We start from the raw sequence: 7,461 nt of genomic DNA on the forward strand, positions 1-7,461 counted from the left end.
TTATACAGGAACAAACAGCGGGACGTCAATTACAGTGACAACACAGTATCCGTTTTTTGATGGTGAAATTAAAACTGTCATTTTTTTTAAAGGAAAAAACATCTCGGAATTTCATATCATGATTTGTCATGTTTCCTGAGGCTGAAGGGTATGGAAAACCAGAAAATTACTTGTCAAGGATTGGTGGACTCTTAGAGAGAGAGCATGGGCATAGTTGGGCGATGGGGGGCAGGCATGGACTTTGCCAGCCCCATCCCCATCCCCAGCTTCATTGGCCTGACTCAGCTGCCTGCTCACCCAAATATAGAAGTCAAACTATGCCTATGGGTGAGAGTCCTACACAGATCTACACTATTAGGCATATGGTTTGCAGGGACAGTTTTGAGAGTGCTTGAACGGTCTCAGGGATTTTCAAGGCAGCATCAATAGGCTAAGACTGTATATATACACTATATCATAGTCTCCAGCCTTCCTGTCCTTTTTGAACAATGCTGATAATATGCACTTAGAAAGCAATAGACTCCAGTTCTCAAGAAGAGGTGTGGGAGGGGATGTGAACTCATGTGAGAGGACTGCCAGAGCTGACGAGACAGCCAGTCTGTGGTTAAACGATGGGTTGGGAGTCCGTAGAGCTAAGTTTTATGGCTGGCATTGGCACTACTTCCTGCATGACATCAGATCAGTCACAACTGCTTCACGCCTCAGTTTCCTCATCTGTAAAATGGAAATGTTAATACTCGCCTACCTCACAGCTAGGCAGGAAGATTTTGATTCATAGTGTTAGCAAGACACTCCTATGGCAGGTGCTATAGAGTACAAGGTAGAATTAATTGTGCCTATCAGGAGATAGAAGGGATTGGCAGTTCCTCGGTACCCTGTTTAGACTGGCTCTGGCTGTAGAACATATAATGCCCTTTGGAAACATTGGTCAGTAGAAACAATAGCTTTTGGCAGATCACCTTGTAACTTGAAAGGTCATCATCACTGTCCAGAGAAAGTCAAAGTCAGAAGAGTTGCAAAACCTCCAAAACAGACCAAAGTTTGAGGCACTGCATGATTCAGGAGGAGTGATGATGTTTGGTTAATATGGCTGTCTTGAAGCTCTTGAATGGAAACCCCCTAAGGTTGCCTGCCATGACTGATACACCTCTAACAAAATGAGCTTTCATATGACCTTCAAGTAACAGACTCCAAAAACACTGAGAAAAAATTACTAATCCACTTAGACATGGTTCTTAGACACCAGAGAACTAACAGTTGTGTCTCTGAATAATAAGAAACAAACAGTTGGACTGACTTTGACTTTCAAGAGTGGCATTACTACTCCAGACAGAGCTCCGGAGTGCTATTCAAATCTACTCCATGGAGCATGGCCTTACTGGGAGTTGTATGAAAGGCAGGGAAAATACTGGCAAGACATGGACAGCTCATCATGCCAATACAAGACTTATTAAATTGAACTGAAAATTGACAGACAAAAATTCAGAACACTTTGGAACGAATTTCCATGTTCATTTTTTTCATGTGTTTGTATCTACTTGGATCACAAAGCCTTTGTTCTTACTTGAAAAGGACATTAGAAAACACGAAAAGCAAGCTGGCGAGGACTACCATTGACTTTGATCTTAAAGAACCTTTCGTACTGCAATCAAGTGCATGGTCAGCGTGTGTCTAACGGTGACAAAACAGCAGTCACTAAACCAGGGGCTTTCTGGCAGCACATCAAGAACAGCGAGGTTAGCTCACCAACAGGAAAGCTCTGCTGCAAGCTGAGCTCTGCAGTAGGCACATGCTGTACGCTGAGCTTCTTATTCAAAGGTTTAGCTGGTCTCCTTTTTCTCCGACAGTATGGAGCCCCCACAATTTTTTGTTGCGTATTAGTATTAAACTCTGGTACCTACTGTCCAACACTCATCCGTCTGGGCCCAGGGTGGATTTGGGTACCATAGGATTCAAGGGTAGCCAGTTAAATTGGGCATTTTGGCTGGCATTTTCAAAGGACCCTGAGGGAGTGCCCAATCCCAGCTTAACTCCTTTAGGCCCTTTGAAAATACCAATACCAAATACCAAAATACCTTGCTCCCATCTCATATTCTAGTAGAGGGTCGGTCAGCACTGAACTTGCTGCTCACTGACCCTACAAGCTGAGGTTTCTGTCCTCATAAAAGAAATGAGTTATAGAAACTGGAACTCTCTAAATCAGACAGCACAAAAGAGGGCTTCCAATATTTAGGAAGTACAATTGTCTTTCCTCCAGAGAATCCTGGCTCTTAAATAGGGGTTGTCCATACTGTAGTTTGCTTTTGATGAACCTGACTACTAAAGAATGAAAACCAAGTGATGGCTAGATCATTCCCCAAGAACTGGCCTACTGATTTGATTCTCATGTGAAATCACTGTGCGTGGAGCTAGTGAAAAGATACAATTGTTCGAATTGTTACAAATGTCCTCCAATTAATTCTTCTTTAAAAAAATCCACAAAAACAAACAATTTTTGTGAATTCCTTGTTAGATGCTAGGATGACTTGACATACCAGTTATGGATCAAACTATTTAATCTGCCTCATTTCAGGGGCCAAGGTGTGTGAGAAAAACATGCTCTGGAGCCGAATAATCAGAGCTGGCAAGACTGGAAATCCAGAGTGATCAGCTATGGCTTTGTCCATCAGCAGTGGAACAAGTCAGTGGGCATGAGAACTGCTTCTCCTATAGTAGGTTATTGTTTCCGTTGCCAAAGTTCCCTTTCTATCGTCTCATATAGAACACTGGGAGTTTCCTATGTGGGCTTGTAGTGAAGAAAGAAATTTGGATTCTGATTCCTCTCCTACTTGAAGATCTGATCGCTGTGCCATGAGCCTGTGACTATTCCTAAGTGCCTGTGAGGGACTGAGGATTTCCATATCTATTGCTTGTTCCTGCATGGCACCCAGCAATGTGAATGTCATATTAGAGACTGCCTAATGCCCGATGTTAGCAGGTTACAAAATCCCTTCTGTTGACTGTTTGCACTTACACTTTTATTCTACAGACCTGAAGACTGCTCTCATCTCCAAGACCCTGACATTTTATCTGCATTTCTGGAAAGACCAATTATCTTAAGGGTAGAATTAAATTCTTGTGGGTGATTCCTCCCCCACCCCTATTTGGATGGATTAATGGTTCAAATGATATGGATTGAGCAGTTTGAAAGTTTGCATTTTGGCCTTATGCAGTTTGTTCTTAAATCACTAACCCTCACAGAATACATCGCTTAGAGCTACACAGAATGTGAATTTCATGATGCATCTAAGAACAGAAATAGGTTATGGTCCTTTGAAAGAGCTACACAACATGGATGGTACAAGTACAGATGTCAGAGCCAACATCCAGGTTCTGTAAGCAGAGATATCATGGGAGGCTAGGGGTTGTAAACTGCCTTCCAGATGTCAGGTCAGGCACTCTTCCACCACACGAGGTTGTCTGAGACTAGAGTGACCAGATGTCCTGATAAAATCGGGACTGTCCCGATATTTAACCCTTTGTCCCGCGTCCCAATCGGGACGCCATTTGTCCCGATATTGAGGTAAGGAGGCGAGCGGGAGGGATGCACTGACCCCGTGGGTGCTCTGGGGCCAGAGCACCCACATGGAGAAATTGCAGTCAAGCTCCCCCTCTTCACCTCCTTTCCCCACCCCTCAGCGCACCACGTTCCTGCTCCTCCCACCCTCCACCGCTTCCCGCCACCTAACAGCTGTTTGGCGGCGCTTAGCGCTTTCTAGGAGGGAGCGGGGAGGAGCGGGTATGTGGCGCACTCAGGCAAGGAGGCAGAGAAGAGGCAGGGCATAGGCGGGGACTTGGGGGAAAGGGGTGGAATGGGGGTGGGGTGAAGGTGGTGCAGGGGCAGGAAGAGGAGGGGGGAGGGTGAGCACCCACCTGGCAGAGGGGAAGTCGGCACAGTAGGGGTGAGTGACAGGTGGGGGGGGGGTGAAGAGGCGAGAGGCGGGTGCAGGGGAGGCGAGCGGTGGGTGGGGGACTGAGGAAGGACACAGCAAGGCAGTGGCAGGCCGGGGGATGAGGAAGGGTGCACTAGGGGGGTCTGAGCAGGGAGAGGGCGGGACCGGGGGCAGAGCTTGGGAGGAGCCGGGGTGGACTGTGGTGGGGGGGCTGATGGCACCCCAATGTGTCCCGATTTTTAGTGTGGTGATCTGGTCACCTTATCTGAGACAAATACACTTCAGATGACTTAACATAGTTCTTCACTGGTTATCAGCAATGTCTGCTAGATTTGTTTTAGCTTCATTCCAAGACTATTAACTGACAAGGAAAACCTTTTACTTTTATCCATCTCTAATAGGGTTCTCTGAATTCCAACTGTTGAGACTGGACAAGTAATTGGAGCTGAACCTAATACCTACAGTACTGCAATTATGAGTCCTCATGTCCTGACTCCTTGATCACCCAATCATCAACTATATGTAAAGGAATATGTGCTCCAGTCAACATGTCTACATGATGACAACACATGGAAAGTCAAAGGGGCAAAACTCTCAACTAGAAGTGTAAATGATGCATGTATGGAGCCAATCTCGTTAATGAGTGCACACAACTGATCCTGAGATTAAAGAAAGTGGAATTAAGCATTTCAATATATGATGGAGTATATCTTTTCCTCTGTCTCCATTTATTCATGACCTGGCATCTTGCAAAAAAACGCCTGGAATGTGGAGCCAGGTTTGGGATAGTCTTACCGTAGGTACTTATGTGGTCATCATCAATGTAGTATCTAAGCGCCTCACAATCTTTAATGTATTTATCTTCAAACACTCTTGTGAAGTGGGGCAGGGCTGTTATCCCTATTGTACAAAAGGGGAACCGAGGCACAGAGAGGCTTAGTGACTTGCCCAATGTCACATAGGAAGTCTGTGGCAGAACTGGGAATTGAACATGGATTTGTCAAAGCATTAGCTAGAATCCTAACCCTTGGCCTATCCTCCTTCTAAAGCACATGCGATCTATGAGTGGGGAGGGAGTGGGAGTATGCAGGATACTTTATCTTTACACCTTTACAGAACAGAAATTATCTTGACGAAGCACCCAGAAATGGGTGGGGGGAGGGAGGGAGGGAAGACAACTTACAAACTCCGTATCATGAAACGAAAAACAGATAAACCTTATTTCCTGGGTTGATTTTCTGCTAGATGAGAGCATCAAGCTAATGGATGGCCTGCGTTATTCTCTACTGCATTATTAATAAGTAGAGTTAAGGCAGAAACCATACTCAGCGTGGATAAATGTGTGTCCTACTTACAGGAAAATAAAATGGATGTTTGAATACAGGAAGTTAAAACAAAACAAAACAAAAAACATCACAGAAAGAGAGAAGGCCTAGAGGGGAACATGCATTAGGTTTAAAGCAGGGATGCTGTAACCCTGGAAAGAGTCTGATATTCTTTCAAAATATCACTCATATCTTAATAATTAGCATTCTTCATTTCTTTACAGCACTGGATTCTAGGCACACACATTTTGTATAGGGAAAGGAAAGGGTATAGCGAAATTGCCTGGCAGCGAGACTCGCATAAGCTTTATCAATATCTGAAATGCCAGAGTTCCGTATTGATCTTTCAACCTGCCTTATCCCTCTCATTCTAACAGATATTGAAAGATCTGAAACAAAGTCACACACAACAAGGAGTTGGTATAAGCTAGAAATGTATTTTTTCACTGGCGAGGGAAGGTTTCTGAATCCCAGCAGAATGAGAGATACATTCACCTGCACGATGCCAGATTTTGTTGCTTCATTTGATGTGACTCAGGTTTGCAGAGAATGAAATGGCTGGTGGCTAACTCTCTCTTGGAAAGGTTTGGTACAAAATCAATCAATAGAGAGACCATTGCACTCTTTTCTTTTAAACTACATTTCACTATTCTGTCTATAAATGACACACAGAGAGGGAGAGAGACCCATTGACGCCAGCTAAGCTTTGCTTTTGTTTTTCTAATGAGAGTCAAGTCGGGATGAAAGTGGCAGGATTGAGAGGATTTTGGACTCGGGGGCTCCCCCAAAATTCCCTCCATGTTTCATTAAGCCCCTCTGGAGGTCTGTGATGCCAACTCCTTGAGCCTGGCTTTGAAAATTGAGTGGTGCAGCTTTTGGGCTGTCTGGGCATTTCGAGTCTGTCAGTGCCAAGGAGGTTCATAAAACTCGCTTTCCTCTGCCAGCCTCATCTTCAGCTTTACAGTTCTTTTAGGAACCAGCTAATATCTTGTACTAGCAACTTAGAGTTCCTTTCTAAAGAACCCCCATGGAAGACGCTGGTATCTACTCCTGTCACCTTCCTTTGTGGAGTCATTTGCAGCACTGTTTTGTTATTGTATAAATAGTCTGGAATAGATCAGGAATTGTAATTAAATGTCAAACAGATTTGACAAGAAATAATGGATGCTGGTGACTCCTCCTAGTGAAATCTGAGCAGCTGCGTTCCATGAACTCAGCCTTGTCTCACGGTGCTGGGGGAATACCAAGGACTGAAGCTGATTGTCTCTAAGCAATGAGTATCTGCCAATTTCATGACACTTTGCTGGGAATCTCTGCAAGACGTTAGTTCTGGTGAGAAGGGCCGGATCAACAGGCCTGGAATCCCATGTTCTTTGTTTGCAGCATGAGCTGCAGCACCACATTTTTGCTCCCCTGCTGCTAACATGAGGCTCCCATCAGCAACAGCTAATTCTATGGCACAGAGAGGAGGTCAGTCTCCACGGTCCATTCAGTGTTTGGCCTCTGCTAAGCTGCCAGTGTGGGCCAAAAAAGTTGGTGGGAGGACAGACAGACTCAGGCTTTCACCAGTGGCTTGCCCTTAGCTCTCTTCTAAGCTCAGGCCCAGCAGCCAGCCAGGAGCGCTTCTTAGCTTCCCCGCCCCTGCTAGGGTTGTCAACTTTCTAATCGCACAAAACCAAACACCCTAGTCCTGTCCCTTCCCCAAAACCACGCCCCTTCCCTGCGGCCCTGCCCCCTGTTCACTTCATTCCCCCTCCCTCGGTGGCTCGCTCTCCCCCACCCTCACTCACTTTCACTGGGCTGGGGCAGGGGGTGAGGGCTCCAGGGTGGGGCCAGACATGAGGGGTTCAGGTGTGGGAGGGGCTCCAGGCTGGGGCAGGGGGTTGGGGTGCGGGAGAGGGTGAAGTGGAGGGCTCCAGCTGGGAGTGCAGTCTCTGGGGTGGGGTCAGGGATGAAGGGTTTGGGGTGCAGGAGGGAGCTCCAGGCTGGGGGGTGGAACTGAGGGATTTGAAGTGTGGGAGGGGGCTGCAGGTTGAGACAGGGGGTTGGGGGTGTGGAAGGGGGTACAGGCTCTGGTGTGGGGCCAGGGATGAGGGTTTGGGGTGCAGGAGGGAGCTCCAGGCTCGGGGGTGGGACCAAAGGATTGGTAGTGTGGGAGGGCACTGTGGGTTGAGGTGGGGGTGAGATGTCCGGCTGGGAGTGCA

The 7,461-nt window shown here is 46.5% G+C and overlaps 1 protein-coding gene across 13 annotated transcripts in view; it reads right to left on the bottom strand.

The window, feature by feature from the left end:
• Window positions 1-7,461, bottom strand: part of FAM168A (family with sequence similarity 168 member A) — a 420,913-nt gene that overhangs the window by 33,615 nt on the left and 379,837 nt on the right. The gene's annotated exons all lie outside the window — the stretch shown is intronic.

The sequence above is a fragment of the Chelonoidis abingdonii genome, chromosome 1 (assembly GCF_003597395.2).
Source record: "Chelonoidis abingdonii isolate Lonesome George chromosome 1, CheloAbing_2.0, whole genome shotgun sequence".
In the NCBI taxonomy this organism is placed as follows: Eukaryota; Metazoa; Chordata; order Testudines; family Testudinidae; genus Chelonoidis; species Chelonoidis abingdonii.